The sequence below is a fragment of the Podarcis muralis genome, chromosome 9, assembly GCF_964188315.1.
Source record: "Podarcis muralis chromosome 9, rPodMur119.hap1.1, whole genome shotgun sequence".
In the NCBI taxonomy this organism is placed as follows: domain Eukaryota; kingdom Metazoa; phylum Chordata; class Lepidosauria; order Squamata; family Lacertidae; genus Podarcis; species Podarcis muralis.
Window position 1 is genome coordinate 19,121,988 of NC_135663.1, and position 21,241 is coordinate 19,143,228.

Here is a 21,241-nt window from a genome sequence, read left to right on the forward strand (position 1 = left end):
CAGTGATGGTAGTTAATCATAGAAGCCACAAGTATGCTTCGCCAACAGCAGCGCTAATTATTTCCCACTGTGGTGATTTCTGATGTGTGAATCCATTAAGAATCTGGCAGCTTTATTGGTGCAGCCCAACTAGACTAATTCCTGCCAACATAGATGCTGGACTTCGATAAATCTTTAATGTTCTGAGAAGGATGAAAGACTTCTGGGTTGTATCCACTGCTGCTGTTCTGCTCAAACAACAGCATTCTGCTTGCACGACAGAACTTTCCTTCCTCTCCAGCCCTCCTTCAAGAACTTCAGAATCTGCTCCAGAGCATTGGGGAACTCTCTGGGGCAGATGGGGAGGCATGTGTGTGGGGAGAAAGAGAAGTTCTTTAGCAGCTCATGCAGCATTGGATACAGTACAACCTTCTATATGTGCAATCAGTAATCATGGAACCACCTCAACATGCTGTTCTTTCAAGTATTGCAAATATTAAAGGTAAAAAGGTAAAGGTACCCCTGCCCGTACGGGCCAGTCTTGACAGACTCTAGGGTTGTGCGCCCATCTCACTTAAGAGGCCGGGGGCCAGCGCTGTCCGGAGACACTTCCGGGTCACGTGGCCAGCGTGACATCGCTGCTCTGGCGAGCCAGAGCCGCACACGGAAACGCCGTTTACCTTCCCGCTAGTAAGCGGTCCCTATTTATCTACTTGCACCCAGAGGTGCTTTCGAACTGCTAGGTTGGCAGGCGCTGGGACTGAGCAACGGGAGCGCACCCCACCGCGGGGATTCGAACTGCCGACCTTTCGATCGGCAAGCCCTAGGCGCTGAGGCTTTTACCCACAGCGCCACCCGCGTCCCGCATTTATTAGATATCTTCTATTTCATTGCTGAAATATTATCTAAGTAATGGTAGCACTCTTGCCTTTTTTATTCAGCGTTTGTTAATTTTGCAAGGATGTCGAGGCGAACTGAAAACTCCCAAGCTCAAGAGTTTCCTAGGTTTTCTCTGAAGTTATACTGTACTGATGCTATGGCTAAAAAAGCCCAGTGTATTTATTAAGTGTTCAGTCAATAGTTTTGCAGCTAATAATGAATAAGCACCTACAATGATCTGTCAACAGTAGAAGTCTTTTGGAGTCATGTATGATCTTCCTGTCTAGTCCCAGGACTCTAAAGTATTTATTATGTGAAAACAAAGACTCTTAGAGTCAAAGGTAAGCAACTTGGTGCTTAAATAGCAACAGCATGCTCATAAAATGGGAAGGCAGAAAACAGTTAATAATAGTCCTTCAACAGGCTATACTGCATACTGAGATTTACTTGCACCCTTTACCCCTGTAATCCCTTTTTGCTGAATGCCACAGTTCCCAATGGCCTTGCTCATAAAGAGTAAGCTCACACATTACCTATATTTTTCATGCCCTCATTAGTTTGTGAGGAATGTAACACTACTGCACGGTCATTTTGTCTAAACAAAGAGCCCAGGGTTTCAGACCCATGGTGTTGAGAGTAGTTTGGGACGTTAAAGATATGCATGGATACAGGAAGTGCGACTCATTTGCTACTTCCTGCATTTGCACCTATCATTAATGTCAGAAGTTGCTTAGAGTGTAGTGTTTATTACACATGTAGCTTCTGAACACATGTAGCTTCCAGTAATTCAGATGCCAAAACTGTAAATCATGCATGATTTGTGGGGGTTGTTTTTTTTTGGGGGGGGGGGTTGTTTTGTTTTTTGTTTTTTGTGGTTTTCTTATTTTTTTGAGGGCTGGCTGATCACAGAACAGTTTTGAGTGCATCTGCTTGGGTATGTGAACATTCAATTCCACAATTGGACTGGGTTGATCTTCAGGACAATGATAATTGAATGTTTTAATTCCCACCCTGACCATACAGAATGGGCTACATTGTAACTATAACTGAATAAGCAAAATAATTACAAATATTGTCAACTAACAACATGTGGTCCTGGGATGATGGAAGGTAGACAAACTCTCTGACAGTCAATAACTGGGGGGAATCTTTTAGTTTAGTTGCTAGTCATGGTTCAGTATTATATCGTTCATAGAACGTTATGTAATTTGTAGTTAACAGTTTTGAGCCCATTATTCCATCTCTTTAAGACGGCCTTTGCCAATCAGGTTTGAATTTCAACTCCCAGCAGCCTCAGCCAGCACAGATGATGGGTGTTGTAGTCCAAAACATCTGGATGGTACCAGATTGGTGAAGGATGCTTTAACACAGGCATGGCCAAACTTGGCCCTCCAAGTCTTTTTGGGACTACAACTCCCATCATCCATAGCTAACAGGACCAGTAGTCAGGGATGATGGGAATTGTAGTCCCAAAATGGCTGGAGGGCCAAGTTTGGCTATGCCTGCTTTAAGAGAAGATATACAGATAAGAACATAAGAACAGTCTGCTGGAACAGGCCTCTGGCCCATCTAGTCTAGCGACCTATTCTCACCCAGTGGCCACCCAGATTCATGTCAGAAATCCATAAGCAGGATCTGACCACAATAGTAGTTTGTCCCCCACCCCCATGGTTGCCTGCAGCGGGTAGTCAGAAGTGTTATTCGCTAAGAGCATAAAGGCAGAGAATGCCCAGCATAAGACTCCTGGCTTCCAGAATGATACTGGCCCTGTTGCTGGGGCAACACAGCCAACAGAGAGCCAAGTCCATTTATAAAGGAAAGAGGAAGCAGAAGCCATTCAAAGAAGATGAGAGCGCCTATGAGAAAGAGGCTGAGAACTGGCAGCTTTCAGTTGAGCCAATCAGGCAGGAGCAGCTTGGCATTTAGGGCTTGTTGACAATAATATTGTAGGTACTGATTGAAAAAGTAGAAATAATTGCCTCATGCTACTTCCTCTACATCTTACTTTTGGTTACTGCAGTTTGTTGAGGTGAAGTTACTTTAATATGTTATAGAAAGACTCCCATAAGGTTTATTAATGTCACTTTGATATTACAACAACACTTTTTACAATGTAGTTTAGCAAAAAAATACTTAACCTCTACTGATTCATTCCCGTTGAAGTTTGGTGGAACCAGTGTAAAGGGTTTTTACAGGTGTACTTACCTTGCCCAAAACAACAGGATCTCAAGTGCATGACACAAATACTTTTCCATGTGATCTACTGCTTATAGTGTCTTACTTGGCTCAGGTTGAAATTACCGCTATTGTGTTTTGAATGGTTTTTGTTTTGTTTTGTTAATTGTTTGTGTTAGGGTTTTGTAGTGTTTTTTGTATTGTATTGTTGTGTTGTTGTTTGTTTGTTTTTTGGTTTTCTGTAGCGTTGTGTTTAAATTGTTGAAAAATTAATAAATATTAAAAAAAAAAAAGAAATTACCGCTATCCATGAAGCTCGCTGGGTGACCATGGGCCAGTCACTCTCTCTTCCACGAACCTACATCAATAAATAAGATAAGACACACATATACAGTGGTGCCCCGCAAGACGAATGCCTTGCAAGACGAAAAACCCGCAAGATGAAAGCGTTTTCCGTTTCGGAGGCGCTTCGCAAGACGAATTTCCCTATGGGCTTGCTTCGCAAGACGAAAACGTCTTGCGAGTCTCGCCGTTTCCCCCCCCCGCTCCCCCCCCCTTTTTCAAAGCCACTAAGCCGTTAATAGCCTTTTAACAGCTTAGCCGCTAAATCTTTAATAGCCGCTAAGCCGCTAAATCGCTAATAGCGCTAATCCGCTTAGCCGCTAATGGGCTTGCTTCGCAAGACGAAAAAACCGCTAGACGAAAAGAATCGCGGAACGGATTCTTTTCGTCTTGTGAGGCACCACTGTATTAGAGGATTTTAGCCATGTTTTATCTGTGTGAGGTGGTGGTGGTGTTTTTTGCACAATGCTTAGAGAATTGTTTGATCAAGCAAATAAGAAAAATTCTAAATAATAAAATTTGTATGTGCCCATTTGAACCGCCCTCCCTAAAGATGGTACCAGACTGGCTGGCTCTGGCTTATAGACTGGCTGGTAGGCTGGCTTATTGTTTCGACAAGCTTTTGGGAACTAACTGCTTTTAATGAAAGTGCTGGTGCTGTGCTGTTTTTATTGTAATTATTTGTATGGTTTTATTAGAATGTCACTGTTTAATGAGTCCTTAATGTTCTGATTTTTATCTGTAAGTTGCCTTGAGTCCCTGTCAGGGAAAAAGGTGGAGTATAAATAAATGAATATACAACAACAACAACAACAACAACAACAACAACAACAACAACAACAACAAAACAACGCAAGATCCAAGCTGGCAACCTTTTCCAATGCTGTAACTGGCATTCTTTAAAAGGAAAATGCATCCACATGTGTTAGGCAAACATAACTGATTTATGACAAACACTAGTAAGTTTCAAAACAAGTCAGCTTAAAACCATGTGTTACAAATCTGGCTTCTTGTTGAAACTAACCAGAATTTGTTGTAGCTGTGATTCCTGGTTCATATGTAGCTTGTTGCCCATTTAATGCCATGCTTTAATGTTACTTTAGTGTTGCGAATGCAGGCAATATCATAACCAGTAAAAAAAAGTTGCTTTCAACTAAACCTGATATGTGTTTTGTTAAGCCCTAAATGGCCTTGGCCCAGTATACCTGAAGGAGCATCTCCACCCCCATCACTCAGCCCGGCCACTGAGGTCCTTCCTCCCTGTGAGAAGTGAGGTTACAGGGAACCAGGCAGAGGCCCTTCTCAGTAGTGGTGCCCGCACTGTCAAACGCCCTCCCATCAGATGTCAAGGAAATAAACAACTACCTGACTTTTAGAAAACATCTGAAGGCAGCCCTGTTTAGGGAAGTTTTTAATGTTTGATGTATTTATATTTATCGTGCTTTTAATATTCTATTTGGAGCCGCCCAGATGGGTGGGGTATAAATAATAATAATAATAATATAATATTAAAAATGTAGCCTGTGATAAATGTATTATTTACATTCTTAGTCTTATGGTTGCTTTCCAGTGGAGCCATTGAGTAGTATTCAAAGATGAATTTGAATAATTCATAAATAATGTGTTAATTATTGGAACTCGTTAGAAGATTGCCAATTACAGACTTCCGGTCGGTGCCAGCGCTTAATGGCGGTCCTCCCTCCGAGCTCCGGAGAAGGACTGCTCCGCAAGTTCGGGTCTTACCCGCTACGGCGAGCGGGGGACCCCTAAAATCCCAGGCGCTGAAGCCTGAGAGCAAGGAGACTCGGTGGGCACCTTTGCGCCCCCCGGTACTGTGAAAGAGCCTTTTTAAAGGCTCCGGAGCGGCATCGGGAGTGAGCGCGGTGCTGAGAGTCGCTACCCAGCCTGCGGAGTGAAGCCGCGTCGCCATAAGCGGAGAGCGCCGATTCCTTCCTGAAAGAAAATCTGGACTGAATTCCCGTGAGTAAGAGCTGAAAAAAAAAGGAACGGGACCCTTAAAAATTTGAAAATTTGGCTGAAAACGGGAGGGCATAAAATAAGGAAGTCTGCCCCCCCCCCCGGACTGCAGAAATTTAAAGCAACGAAAGACCTCGCTGCAGTTACAAGAAACTTAGTTGCGAACTGTCAACCCTGAGCTGTCAAAAGTATCTCTTCCCCCCCGATCGGCAGGAGAAGGGGGGAAAAAAGACAGTCTTGCGAAGATACTCTTAATTCAAAGGGAAACAAAGTTTTCCACTGCCCTGATCCCCTGGGGACGATCTGCCAGGAGTTAACACCGGGGAAAATTGTCCTTTAAAATAGGTTTGAAGTGGATACAGACTATACCTTAAATGGTGAAAAAGTTTTAAGACCTTTAAGATTTGAACGGGACTTTGTTACAGATATTTGACTACCTAAATCTAACTGGAGAAAAAGTTTTAAATAACTTTAATGGCGGACTTTAGATTCTTCACATCCGGCTTTCTGCTTCTTTGTTTCCCCTAACTTGGATACTATTAATTGCTCCCTCTTGAGGACTAAGAGGGAAAAAACTGCAAAGTAACTGACTAACAGTGGGATTTTCCATTGCAAGTTTTTCCTGTGAGAACGACCTTGGGATATGAGTGGCACGGCAGAGGAGATAAGAACCAGATCTAAAGCTAAAGTGACACAAAAGAAAAGAGGCTCAATCTCTGGCAATACAGTGCCTGCACCGGAAAGTGTGACAGCAGCATCAATGGAATCTATGACACAGGCACTGCTTAAAATAAATCAATCCCTAGAGGCCTTAACAAAGCAATCCACAGAAAATTCAAAGAAGTTGACAGAACTTACAGCAAGATTGGACTTGAACACCACGTCAGTGGCGACTAATACAGAATCTATAAATAGACTGATTCAGGAATCTACAGAAACTAGGAAAATTGCAGAGAGTGCAAGATCTGTTGCAGGAGAGACACAGGAAAAACTTGCGCCGATAGAGAAAAAGGTGAATGAGCATGAAGCGGCCCTCTCCTTATTGGAACTACAACGGAAAGAACGGAATCTGAAATTAAGACAGGTTCCAGAGAATGAAGAGGACAATCTGACGGAATTTCTCACAGAGGCAATTTTGGAAAATTGGCAAGGAGATCTGGAGGAGGATGAAGTAGAGATAACAACTGCTTTCAGACTTGGTAGAAAGCAAAGCAAGAAGTCAAGGGATTGTCTGATTACCTTCAGAACCAAAGAGGAAAGAGACAAGATACTGAACCTTCATTATCAAAAAGCTTTGGTAATTGGAAACATTCAAGTCCAAATCTTTAAGGACATCCCTAAATACATCTTGGAAGTGAGGACTTTCTATAGAGACTTGGCCAATTTGCTGAGGAAGAACTTTATACCCTTCAGGTGGGAATTTCCACAGGGGTTGTCCTTTAACTACAAAGGGAAGAAAGTAAGAATAAGAACAGTACAAGAAAAAGAATACTTTTTGGAGAGGAACCTAGAGGACCTACAGAAAGGTACGGTGGACCCAGCAAGAGAAGGACAAGGATCAACACCAGAAGGAGGAGGGCTAACGGACATTGCAAATCTATCATTTGGACTACCACAACCGCCAACTGAAGAGGAAGAAAAGCTTGGAGCAGTCGGAGGGTCAAACATCTAACAAACAAAATGTCGCTGCAACTTCTTAGCTGGAACTGTAACGGTTTGAACCTTCCCAGAAAAAAACGACAAGTTTTTCACATTTTGAAAAGGGAACAACTGGATCTGATATGTCTACAGGAAACCCACATAACCAGAGCTCACAGGAAACTGTTGGTGAACAAAAGACTAGGACAAGAATTTATATCCTCTGACAAAGTAAAAAAGAGAGGAGTAGTGATTTATGCAAAAGAAAAATTGGACCCAAAAATGAAATTCAAGGATGATGAAGGAAGATATTTGGCAATTGAAGTACAGATCCAGGGAGAAAAATATTTGATAATTGGAATATATGCACCAAATGATGGGAAGGCAGAATTTTTTAAGAAGTTGCATGAGACCTTACTGGACTACCTCGACTGCAAAATAATAATGATGGGGGACATGAACGGAGTGGTCTCCACAAACATGGATAAGGCACAAAGACAGACAATTTCTAAAGAAGGAAGATTACCAAAGACTTTTTTCGAGATGACGGAAAATATGGACTTGATTGACATCTGGAGAACAAGGAACCCTCTCGAGAGAGAGGGAACTTTTTTCTCGGAATCTAAAATGACATGGACAAGAATCGACCAAATCTGGGTATCTAGTGTGATGGCTACAAAGATAAAGAAAGTAGAAATCTGCCCAAAAACCTGCTCCGACCATAACGCAGTAAAGATGGAAATGAAAATGACAACAACTGGATCCTTTAGATGGAGAATGAATGACTCCTTATTTAGAGACGAACAATTTTGTAAAAAGGCCCTAAAGACATTGAAAGATTACTTTGAGATAAACTTGAGAACAGAAGTTGAAAAAAGAACAATCTGGGACGCGAGTAAAGCCGTGATGCGAGGCTTCCTGATACAACAGAATTCAATCAAGAGGAAAAAGCAAAATGAAAGGAAAGAAAGAATTTTAGAAAAAATGAAGGAAGGAGAAAAGAAACTGAGGTCTAAACCAAAGTCTCAAGAAATTTTGAGAGAAATAAAGTATTACCAGACGCAATACATGGAACTGACAAATCAAGAGATAGAATGGAAAATCAAACAAATGAGACAAAGGACTTTCGAGTCAGCAGACAAATGTGGGAAGCTCCTTGCATGGCAACTGAAAAAGAGGCAAAAATTGAATACAGTCACCTGTTTGGAGATAGAGGGAAAGAATATTCATAAGCCAAATGAGATAAGTAATTGTTTCCAAAGTTTTTTTAGGAAATTATACACACAAGGGCCAGTGAACGAACAAGAAATAGATGAATTCATTAAAAATCATGGACTACCTAAAATTTCAGAACAGAGCAAGTTGACTCTGAATGAGAAAATAACAGAACAAGAAATAGAGGAGGCCATTCAAAAAGCACAACTGGGAAAGTCTCCAGGACCAGATGGTTTGACGGCCAGATACTATAAAACTTTGAAAGAATGTTTAGTGCAACCATTGAAAGAAGTCTGCAACGAAATACTGGAGGGGAAAAAGGCACCTGAAACGTGGAAAGAGGCTTTTATTTTTTTTTTTTTGTTGTTGTTTTTTTAATATAATTTTTATTGGATTTTCAAATTTTAATACAAAGCAAAAAAGAAAGAAGAAAGAAAGGAAAAAAAGAAAGGAAAAAGAGAAGAAAAAGAAAAAAAAAGGAAGGAAAAAAAAGAGAGAGAGAAATAATCACAGATAGATTCTTTCATAACCCTCTTTCATTGACTTCCCCCCACCCCCGCCCATGCATTCCAATTTTCAAACATAATTCAGCAAGTTCTTGTTTCATTCCTTAAACCTCTTCTTATTATATTTAAACTTAATTCCCTTTATTAGGCCCAACTTATTTATCCCATTTTCTTATATTCCTTAAATTCTTTTTCTAAGATCGATCGAGGTTCTTATACCATAAATTTCCCCATTTTCATGTTAAAATATAAGTCAAAATTATAAAACTCGAAAGTCATAAACTAGTTTTAAAACTTTCTATTTTCCCCCTCCCTCCTTGTCCGGATATCTGTCCCTTCCTAGATATCTGCCCTCTTATAAGACTCCTAGCCCGGATTCCTCACATCTGAGGCCTCTAACACCATTTGAGTCTCTCTCTGCCTGTTTTGTTGATAATCCTTCTTATTGATCTTCCAGTCTCGAGGGATGTCCAATACAGTCTCTTCACCTTCTCTCCAGTCAATCCTAGTTGAAAGAACTTGCTGCAGGGGTTCTGCCAAATATTCCCTTAAATCACGTTCACCAATGCCAGAAAAGAGGAGGAAGTCCCAGTTATATTTCTTCATTATTTCAGCTTCCCATCTGTAGTGTCCAAAATCTTCCTCCTTTACTTTTCTCTTTTCAAAATCCATAATCCAATAAACTTCTCTGTCCCCTTGCTGCATGAAGTCCTGTTCCTGTACTTTTTGCCCTCCAGACTCCTTGTCCTCCAACTTCAAAGAAATTTTTTCCAGTTCAGCTGCAGAATCTTTCAAGGTCAAATCCTCAGTTCCATCAGTAGAGTTGCTTGTTTTTGAAATCAAAGCCGTGAGCTGTTTGTCCAAAACTATCTCTTGCTCTTGTAGAATTCCCACGAGAAAAAGGGCTCTTTCTATTTCCGCTTGTAATTTTCCTTCTGCAGCCATTGTAATGTCTCTGGTCTCCCCTAGGGGGGTTGCCATTTTTTTCCCCCTTTACCAACAGTCTATTACTTTGTTATTACTTGTTGTTACTTATTTTCCAGCCACTTCTGGTTAAATATAACACCTTTGGATCAGAGAGATATAAAGATACAGTTCTTGTCTTGATTCCGCTGTTTGACAGCTCAGATGACAGCTGTCAAACTCCCTTTCTTTCAGGCTAGGCTAATGCGGAACACTCCCGGATCCCGGGTGGGGGTTCCCAAACATTTTCCCAAATACACCTCTTCCTCCAGCACAACTTAAAAAGACAAAAAATAAAAGAAAAAAAAGCTTATTTTCACAAATCGATGGAATCTTCTATCAGTCCCAAAAGACAACGATCTTAGGCTTTCTCTCCTTGCTTCCGATCGTGCATGCAAGGGGGGGGTGCGGACTTCCTTTTGACACAGCCCCCCCGTTCGCCAAATTAAAAAAGTTGATTTCTTTTAAAATCCAAATTTCGTTTTACTCACGAGGGTGTTTGTTTCAGTCCAAATGTCAGGAAGAAAGTTGACGCTCTCCGGCAATGGCTTGCGGCTTCGCTCCACCAAGGTAGCGATCGACTCTCAGCACCACTCCACTCCTCAGACCTTCTCCGCAGCCTTTAAAAAGGCTCTTCGACTGTCAAGGAGGGCGCTTAAGGTGCCCACCGAGTCACCAGGTCCACAGGTATCCGCACCTGTGGTTTCTAAGGGCCCCCGCGTCGCCGGCGCGGCAAGACCCGTCCTCGATGGAGCCGATTCCCTCCGGAGCTCGGAGGGAATCCGCCATTAAACCGATCGCGTCAACCCGGAAGTCCACGGAAAGAGGCTTTTATCTCACTTATACCAAAAACTGAGACTGAAAAGAATCAGGTTAAGAACTACCGCCCAATATCATTACTAAATGTGGATTACAAAATATTTGCAGACATTTTAGCAAAAAGACTGAAGAAAGTATTGATAGGTGAGATTCATAAGGATCAAGCTGGCTTTCTCCCGGGAAGACATATGTCTGACAATGTGAGGAATATAATAGACATTGTGGAACTGTTGGAAATGAACATTAATAGAAAAGCAGTTTTGATTTTTGTGGACGCGGAGAAAGCCTTTGACAACATTTGTTGGAGTTTTATGAAAAAGAACCTCCAAGGGATGGGGGTAGGCCAAGGTTTTGAAAACGGTATAGGTGCAATATACTCTGAGCAGAAGGCAAAGCTAATTGTGAATAATGTGGTAACGGAAGAGATAGCTATAGAGAAAGGAACACGACAGGGATGCCCTATCTCCCCTCTACTTTTCATACTGGTCCTGGAGGTTTTGTTAAATATGATTAGAAAGGACCAGTTGGTTAAAGGAATTCAGGTCGGAGTGAAAGAGTATAAACTAAGGGCATTTGCAGATGACCTAGTTTTGACTCTACAGCAGCCAAACACTAGTACAAAAAGAGTTTTAGAACTGATTGAGATATTTGGTCAAGTCGCAGGATTCAAATTGAATAAACAAAAAACTAAAGTGTTGGAGAAAAACCTAACAAATGAAGAAAAAGAGACATTTCAGAATGAAACAGGTTTGGGGATAGCAAAAAAAGTGAAGTACTTGGGGGTGAACTTGACAGCGAAAAATGTGAACTTATTTAAAGATAATTATGATAAATGTTGGACAGAAGTCAAGAAAGATTTAGACATATGGTCAAGGCTGAAACTTTCCTTGTTAGGCAGAATTGCTGTTATCAAAATGAATGTATTGCCTAGAATGTTATTTCTGTTTCAGACATTACAAATAATAGACAAGATGGACTGTTTCAAGAGGTGGCAGAAAGACATATCGAAATTTGTTTGGCAGGGCAAAAAGCCAAGAATAAAATTTAAGACATTAACAGATGCAAAAGATAGAGGGGGTTTTGCCCTGCCGGACTTAAGACTCTACTATGAATCAGCAGCGTTTTGCTGGTTGAAAGACTGGCTGCTCCTCGAGAATACAGATATTTTGGATCTTGAAGGATTTGATAACAGATTTGGTTGGCATGCATATATATGGTATGACAAGGTAAAAGTGCATAAAGGTTTTAAGAACCATATGGTGAGGAAAGCTTTGTATAATGTTTGGATAAGGTATAAAGATTTGTTTGAAAGTAGAACCCCTAGGTGGCTGTCACCAATGGAGGCAAAAGAGGTGAAAAAATTGAATATGGGTTCTAATTGGCCCAAATATTTTGAAATTACAGAACAAGATGGTGAAAAAGTAAAATTGCAGAGTTTCGAGAAACTGAAGTTTAAGGTGAGAGATTGGCTACATTATCGACAGATAAATGAAGTATTCAAACAGGACAGAAAGAAAGGCTTCCAAGTGGAGAAGTCAAAACTAGAAACAGAACTGTTAGAACCCAATACTAAAAATTTGTCAAGAATGTACAACTTGCTGTTGAAATGGAATACTCAAGATGAAATGGTGAAATCTAGTATGATCAAATGGGCACAGGATATGGGGCATGACATTGAGCTTGCTGACTGGGAGCAGTTATGGACCACTGGTGTTAAATTCACGGCATGTAATGCCTTAAGAGAAAACATTATGAAAATGATCTACAGGTGGTACATGACTCCGGCTAAGTTAGCAAAGATCTATCATTTGCCCAACAACAAGTGTTGGAAGTGTAATGAAACGGAGGGAACCTTCTATCACCTTTGGTGGACCTGCCCGAAGATTAAGGCTTTCTGGGAAATGATCTATAATGAAATTAAAAAAGTTCTGAAGAGAACCTTTATTAAAAAACCAGAGGCCTTTCTCTTGGGTATGGTGGGCCAAATGGTGCCAAAGAAGGATAGGACATTTTTTATGTATGCCACAACAGCAGCAAGAATCCTTCTAGCAAAGTATTGGAAGACGCAAGATTTACCCACGCTGGAAGAATGGCAGACGAAGGTGATCGATTATATGGGACTGGCAGAGATGACTGGCAGAATTCGAGACCGGGGGAAAGAGGCGGTGGATGAAGATTGGAACAAATTCAAAGTTTATCTTAAAAACTGTTGTAATTTGGAAAATTAGGGGATCAGGGTAATAAGAGATAAAGAACTACAGTTGTTTTGTTAAGCCCTAAATGGCCTTGGCCCAGTATACCTGAAGGAGCATCTCCACCCCCATCACTCAGCCCGGCCACTGAGGTCCTTCCTCCCTGTGAGAAGTGAGGTTACAGGGAACCAGGCAGAGGCCCTTCTCAGTAGTGGTGCCCGCACTGTCAAACGCCCTCCCATCAGATGTCAAGGAAATAAACAACTACCTGACTTTTAGAAAACATCTGAAGGCAGCCCTGTTTAGGGAAGTTTTTAATGTTTGATGTATTTATATTTATCGTGCTTTTAATATTCTATTTGGAGCCGCCCAGATGGGTGGGGTATAAATAATAATAATAATAATATAATATTAAAAATGTAGCCTGTGATAAATGTATTATTTACATTCTTAGTCTTATGGTTGCTTTCCAGTGGAGCCATTGAGTAGTATTCAAAGATGAATTTGAATAATTCATAAATAATGTGTTAATTATTGGAACTCGTTAGAAGATTGCCAATTACTATAAACCACTAACGAGCTAATTGCAATGCAAAAGTAAACAGAAATGTTGCCAGTGCTGGCTTCAGTGAAAGCAAGGCCTACTTAGGATGTTATTTTTGGCAGGGGAGAAACCCTGTTCACAGTTTAGAAAATTCTATTAGAAGCATTTTTCCATCCCATCCCTAATCTTGGCCAGGGATTGCCAACATTATACTGCCCTGATGTTGTTGGATTCCAGCTGTCATCAGTCTGAGCCAACATGGCCAATGGTCAGGGATGATGCGAGTTGTAGCACAGTACCATCTGGAGGACCATGGGTTCCCTTCCCCAATGTGAATTGACCCAAATAATTCCCTCTGTATGCAGGAGATACGTGCTTTAGATACAAAAGGTCCCAGATTCCATCCTTGGCATCTCCAGTTAAAAAATGATCAGCTAGGAGGTGAAAGAGATCTCTGACAGACACTGCAGGGTCTCTGCCAAGAAGAACTGAAACAAGATGAAACAAAAGCCTGGCTCTGTACAAGACAGCTTCAGTACACTGACCCCTGAATCCTTTCCTGCACAGGGAGAAATAGGGGATGCATGTGTCTTGCAGTTTCAGAGTAACTGCAAGATGTTTCACTCAGTCTGACCACATCATAGAACAAATGGAGGCCAAATGGAACAAATGATGGAACAAATGGAGGCATTCCCATTCCTAAATTGCAAGGGGTTATGGCCCTTGCAGCCCCTTCCAACTCTACAAATATGTGATTCTGTGAAGCCGGGTCACTGCACAATAAACCATGCAGATTTGCAGGACAAGTTAATGGAAATCACTGGAAGCGCTGGGCCAGACTGGCAGATTTCAATCATATACACCAAGGTGCCTTCTAGATGTTTGGGTCTACAACTCCCATCATGTTTGATCGTTGGCCTCACGGGATTGGGATCATGGGAGTTGTAGTCAACAACTTCTGGAGGGTGCAATCCCTGATATGCATGCTTGACCTGGGATTAAATCCCATTGAATTAATCTTTCAGTTTTCCAAATTCAATCTGCATTTTTGTCTGTCTTGTTAACGCAGTTAGCACTTGCTATTAGCACTTGTCTTCCGTAGCTCTAAATGCTTTGGGTTTCTGTGGCTGATATTCTTAAATATGGTTGCACTGGATTTGTTACCAAGTCTATTATCTTCTCTGTAATTGTGTCTTGCTGCCATTCAGAAAGTCTGCATGCTCTTTAAAACACTTAGGAAGCACATTTTTTACTCTTTAAGAAGCTGCTTTTAAAGAATGCTCCTCCAGAAATTTTTTGACATCCATATTATACAGTAATTAAATTTAATGATCCTAATTGAATAATATTTAGATATGTAAAGCCATAAAGGGGGTTGGAGATCAGGCAATTTAGCCAAAACAAAGGTAGTTGTTCCCTCCTCCTTTTCCCCTTCCTCCTTCCTCCGGCTTTTCCACCTGCTTGGAGAAAGCTCTGTTTCTTCAGACAAGCCTCATAATTACCCTTCTGTGCCTGATCTGAGCCTCCAGGAAAGGCCCACAGCATCTGTAAAGCTGGCAGCAAAATGGTATTTCCAGGCAGGCAAAGAGCTGCAGGGTAGGAGCCAATTCATGGCTTTGTCTGAGCAGCTGAGGACTCCAGCCCAGTAATACCATGGTGTACAGTAACACAGACCTGTGCCATGAGCAAGTAAAGGAGCAGGCAAGTGTCGGGGCCAATATTTATAGACCACTACGTAGCAATTCTAGAAAGTGGGAGTGAGTGAGAGAGAGAAAGACATATGCAGAAGGGAAATAAGAGTAAGCATGGGCTGAAAGGAAGCTTGGATTTGCAGCAGAGTTTTGCATTTCTCTTTTAATTAATTTTATTTACAAATGCAAACATCTAAGTGTTGTTGTTTTCACTTACCAGGTTTAAACTGCTATTCAACGGTGAATCATAGCAGTCTTGTTCCAATGACGGAGAATTCTGGGGTAAAGGAAGGATTCTAAAGGTATGTAACTGCTCTTTCAGTTTCACCTTTCACATCGCCTCGCTGCATGCTGTGCCCTTTTGAGAGCTGTGCAGCCATAAGCAGAAGCCCTGTGGTCAGTGGCTACCGCTGTCCGTTGAGTTATGACTGTTGTTGTGAGTGTGGCTGCCTTTGCAAATAAATCATATGAAGATGGAGAAACCTTAGTCGTGCACTCATTAAGGCACTTGAAAAGAGGACATGACTCCATGTCATGAGTGAAAGCACTCATCTTTTAAAAACACACATTTACTTATGTGTACTTTGCAATTTTCTGCTTTCAAGTATCCATCTTGACAAGTCATTTACCTGAATATGCGTGGGTGCACCTGCAAGTAGTTTATATACATCTTCTAACACCTCTTTTAAACAGTCTAGAGTCGAAATGAAAAGAAAAAAATGGGTGGGAGTCAGTGTCTGCATGCTTGTAGTGTTCAGACTATATGTGTTGGTGGCCTCTTTGCTTTATAATGTATGTGCTGCGTAGGTCTGATTTCTATTGCTGATGTGACACAGGTAAGGTACGGCGCTAAACCTTTATCTATCCACAGTATTCTCACCAGGTACTTTTCTTCTCGCCAAACTCCAGTAAATTCACAGTAGGTAAAAACATGTCGTGAGAGATCTTCAAAGAAGTAAGTGATGGATGCAAGGAAGGTTCTGGTTCTCCTTTTCCTTTAAAGTTCAGACACATACCTCCCCATTTTCATACATGAGTGGAGTGAAACCAGGTTTAAACAAATGAGTCTCCCTTTGCTATGTGTGGTTTCTACTGCCTCATGCTGTCTGCCAAGCCTGCTTGTACAATTTGACACTGCAGGAGTGGGAGAACAGCCGATAGCAAAGGTCTTTGCAGGACATAAAACGTGTGTGTTTTTCAGGATTATGCAACGAATATACATTTCTTGGCTAATAGAAGGAAATTAAATTTCATATACAGTATAGTGCAATGTGTACTTATAACCTCCGGAATCCGTTTACCGTGCATGCAGTTTCTGTGTACATTATTCGGGGTATACATTAGAAAAAACCAGAATGAAATAATACTTGGAAAAGGGTGTGTGATTATTTTAAAGGCCTTTCCTTCCAGCAACAGCATGCTTAAGTATAGAAAATGCTTTTTTAAAAGGAATAACATACTTTTGAGGAAACTTGTTTTCAGTTTCCATTTGTCACAGCGCATATTTATTTCTTTAAGTAGGAGAAGCGGAAGTGATTTGAACTTGTTGTTTTCATGCTTCTGCTATATGTAGCCAAAGGGAAGCTTGTGTATTTTCCCTGTTGGAAATGTGCATCATGCCCAGTTTCAGGCAATGTGATTCCCGCATCTGAAAGGTGGTGCTATTTACTATATTTCAAATCTCACATAGATGTGATAAACTTAGGACCAAATGTTAACTAGCTTTAACACCATTGCTGGAAGGGAAAAGTAAAAGCCCCTCTCCACGTTTGCTCCGTTCCAGTTACTGATCACATCCGCCCACACTCACCGGCTGATGCAATTTGCACTTAAATAAAACAAAACCCCTGCATGCTAAATGTAGACATCATTTATAGTTTAGCCCTTGGTAGGTCACCTCAGGCAAGCTATAATTGATAAACCAAAGCTGGACTTGGACAGTTCAAACAGAAAATGCTTGCAGTGCAAAGTTGGAATAGGTTGGGGATTATGAACTCAGGACAGGGAAATGTCTACCCTATTTTGTTGGGAGAAGGGTTTCAGCAAGTTTGGCATCAAGTGATTGTGAACAGAGCTACAGTGACTGTACCTAGTAAAAGCAGGATCGATGAATGCAATTCAGTTATTGAATAAAGTATTTGTTTATATTTTCTTAAGTTTAAGCATGCAGAATGATGTTGGGTCTCGCAATATTGAGCGCATTGTGGATATCCTATAATTAGAAGACTTCTCTTGTTTTGTTTTGCTATACTTAAATTATAGAATGTTTTAGTGATTGTATGCATACTAGAACTGAGAGCTGCATTTCTTGTGTTTATTTTGTTTGATTGTTTCGTTGTTCCGATATTGATTGATATTAGGATTATGACTGGTTCACATACACAAATGCATATTCACATACATGTGTTGTTGACAATACTAAATACACAAAATAAATTATTCCATACCATGCCAGTTGTAGACTATAATCTGTGCAGATTAAAGTGATCTGATATGTGGGCTGGAGAAGAGAACAACAAAATGTTCACCCTAGATCATTGGCCAGAGTGAGGGGGTGATAACTAGTTAGTTTGGTCTGATAAGAAAGGTTCCATGTAGTGAAGGCTATTTTTATCTGTAAATTGAGATTTAAGAAACCTCAAACCAGACTGTTCAAATGATGCTGCTTCTGTTGTCGCTGTGCATATTTGCCCACTCCATAGCTCTAAGGCTAGAGCTGGTAAGTATGCCTTTCCTGAATTTTGTGCCTGTCATTTGCTCTGTATGCAAGTGTTGCTTTGTTTTAAGAAAGGAAGGGAGATTAAATATTTCTTTTCTAAGGGTCTGTAAGGCTGCATTCGCATGGCAATTTATTCTGTTTTCATGACTTTCCTCTAGCTGTTAAGCCAGGCATTATATTTGATCTTTAACGTGACACAAAAGCCACCTCTGTTAGCTTTTGAAATACTGTCCAATCTGTTTGCTTCTCAAGGTGCAGCATAGGTGAGGAGCGGGGTTTTTATGTTCTTCAGGTGTTCAGTTCACACAGCAACCAGGAAGACAGAATTGGCAGGGCAGCTTTTCTCCTTTAAAGTGTGAGTACCCTGGTGAGGCTAGGGCTTTGGCTTGTTTATGATAAATCACCCCTTGAGAACAGCCTTCTCTCTCAGCAGGGGTCTAGCTATACTAATTTTTCTATATCCTTCATGGTCCAGATCATGTTACCATAAGACCATATGTCAGCATATCCTTTGTTTGGTGCCAGAGCACTGAGGCAGGACCTTTTGTTGAAAACTGAAATAATCCAGCGAATTGCCGCTATTTATTATTGCATAGCACCCTACTCCCTGAAGTCTAAAGTGTAAAGTATGACTTTTAATTAACAAGCACATTGTCCCTGTGCCTCGACTTGGAAAATTGCATATCAGCATCCATAATGGTTAGCTGGCTATGCCTACATTCCCTGCGATTATATAATGCCCTTAGCCTTCTCAGCTGTCATTTTTCAGCGGTTTTCTAAACTGCATTGCTAATTAACAAGCTATGACAAACAAGTTGTGTGCTGTTAATACAAGAAATGCCTGTATTCCATTTTGTGCCTTCCTATCTCAGTCACCTGCATGGCTATTGACATTTACTAATCTTTTGAAACGTGATTTACATGTTTATTGTCGGCACTCTGCTGGTAAATCAAGTTTGGCAAGTCAAGTGGTAGGCTGGAGGAAGCAGAGTGACCTGGGACACAGAGTTCTGCTAAAACCTTTTGAAGGCTATTGAATCTCTACCCCCAGCCTGCCCCCAGATTTATAATGAATCTCATTACAAAGTGAGCAACCTGGTTAGCTATTAATGGGAAGCCTTTGAGGAATTGCGAGCTCCTTCTTTGGATCTAGGTTGTGAAATACAGTAGCTAAAGGAATCGCTAAATGAAGAATGGAAAGGGTGGTATGAGTGGGGAGGGAGAAGAAGTAGAAACAAGTATGGGTCTTAAGGGAGGAGGTGCTGCCATTTTCTCCTTTGTTAATTAAAATTTAGGGAGATAGTGCTAATGGAGTTAGCTAATGGAGTTATCTAAAACAACAACAGCCCACTATTTTCAGAAACCTGAATTTCTCTCTTCGGACAAGGTTTCTGAAAATAGTAGGCTGTTGTTGTTTTAGATAATACTGAGGTTTTTTAGATGGGGTAATATTGGATTTGATGAACTTCTAGTCCAGTTTTTGGTATCCAGGCAGATCCACTGTGCTCATGAAAGGTTCCCCCATACTCTGCTGATTATTTCATGCCACAAAAGGGGCATGCAAGAAACAGGCCAATGTGCACCATGTTGGAAATACCTTTGGGTTAAGCCACCTGGAACCTATCTGTTCTGCAGGAACATTTTGTGTGGCGTTTCCTTTTCATCTCATTGGAGCCTCCTTTCATCTCAACCATGTAGAGTTAAACATCTGTCAGTGATGACAGATGGGGGATCTTCCCAAGGGCAGCCTATTGGTCTAGAATCCCTATGAAGGTTCCTTGCTTAAAAAATAATATACCCAGATGGGGGAACATCACGGCAGGGCAGTTTCAAATAAATATGTGCTCTCCCTACGGGGTGGGGGGGTGGGGGGTCTGGCTTCAGGCACCAGACCCACTGGCAGACCAATATTGCATTGCAAAGATGTCTGCAAAAGTAACAGGAAGGCTGGCAGCATCAATCCTTGCAGACAACCACAGTGCCTGCAGACAGATAGTCAGGTCATGTATCCATAAGCAGTGACCACAGGAGGAATGACTACTGGGAGGAGTGCAGAGAAAAGAGACGCCGTGGTGCATCTACAACAGCACAACCACATGCTTTCATCGGCCCCTGCTGCAACAAAACATGTCTCTCCTGTATAAGTCCCTACAGCTGCAGCAACAAGTTGACTTAACCACCAAAGGCACACTCCTCCATTGTTTTCCAAAACAGATGGATACCAACAACAACATATGGGGATGAGCAGCAACCCCACAAACTGTAGATTAAATTTCAATGTCATTTTATTCTATTATATTTTATTTGTACCCCACCTTTCCTCCAGGGACCTCAAGGCTCTTCCTCTCCCCATTTCCTCCTCCCCATTTCCTTCCTCCTAAGTATGGTAACTGGCCCATAGTTACCTAAAGAGCTTCCTGTTTCTGTAGGGATTTGAACCCAGGTCTCACAGCTTCTAGCCCAAGCCACTAAGCATTGAGGCCCACTGGTGCTTGGTGGCAGAGAGACAGAGCATAGACTTTCAGGGCCTGGTGTTCATCAATCAAAATGATCTTGGGAGACAGGAATAGGAAAGACCGCTCCCTCTGGGCCCTTGGGGAGCTTTCCTGTCAGTTAGATGGATGAATGGTCAGTCTAGATAGATTAATAGGCTGACTCAGTACAAGGGAGTCCCTTATATCCAGTCTGGCCATGGGTGGGTGGGTGGAGGGCTAGAATTCATGACTGGCTCCAAATGCGCTCTGTTTTGGTTTTAAAACCCTCTTCTGCCTCCTAGCCCACCCATGGGCCATCCTGGTGGCTTAACAAATCAATACCAGTGCGAAAGCAAAATGCCATCTCCAAGAGAATGCTGCCTTTGCTGTTTAGCACAAGTCCAGCTCAAGCGTTTCTGTGTAAGACCTCTAGCACCTTGATCATATAGACTTCAACAGTGATCCACAAAGCTTCTTTGTGAGCCTACATGGGCTTTCATGAGTGCCGTGGTTCCTCTTACTTCCCCTCTTAACAGGGGCTTCCCAAGCTGCACTGCAAGATTATTTAGTTTTAAGAGCAGTGTGTCATGCGACGAAGTGGGTGTGTCATTAGGGTTTCAACTCAGGGATGTGCTTGTGGGTCTTCTTGCATGCCCCTCTATTTTGCTGTTTTACTTTGTCTTGCATTTTGCTTCTGCCGCTTTGCAATTGAGATTTTGATGGAGACTGAATATGCTTCGGATTGTAGGCTAATTTTAAAACCAAAATAATTTTGCGACTTGGTGACATTTCTATGACCCTCCTAAAAACAAAAATACGATTAAGCAAAGTGTATACATTTATTTGTGGCTTAAACAAATTCTGCATACTCCCTCTTGTGGCTAGAATTAGAAAAGGAAAGTATGTCTTTTTATTTTTGTAGACCCAGGAGTAAAATAAATAAAAATAAAATTGAAAGCAGCAGTTTTTCTAAGCCCCTTGGCCTTTTACCATTGTGGATATACTAGTCATTATGGGAATCTTGACAAAGAAAAATACTTTTTTGGGGTTGAGCAGGAGACACATTGTCAGGCCACTTGTATATTGTGCTTGTAATAACCTACATAAAAATCATCCCTAATTACATAT

The 21,241-nt window shown here is 41.3% G+C and overlaps 1 protein-coding gene across 3 annotated transcripts in view; it reads left to right on the forward strand.

Moving 5' to 3' along the window:
* The window catches only part of BMPR1B (bone morphogenetic protein receptor type 1B), a 253,196-nt gene that overhangs the window by 95,759 nt on the left and 136,196 nt on the right, over positions 1-21,241 (forward strand). For all 3 annotated transcript variants that reach the window (XM_077933848.1, XM_077933851.1, XM_077933849.1), the window contains exon 2: positions 15,141-15,222. The gene's annotated coding sequence lies outside the window, so the exon portion shown is untranslated. The remainder of the gene's footprint in view (positions 1-15,140; positions 15,223-21,241) is intronic.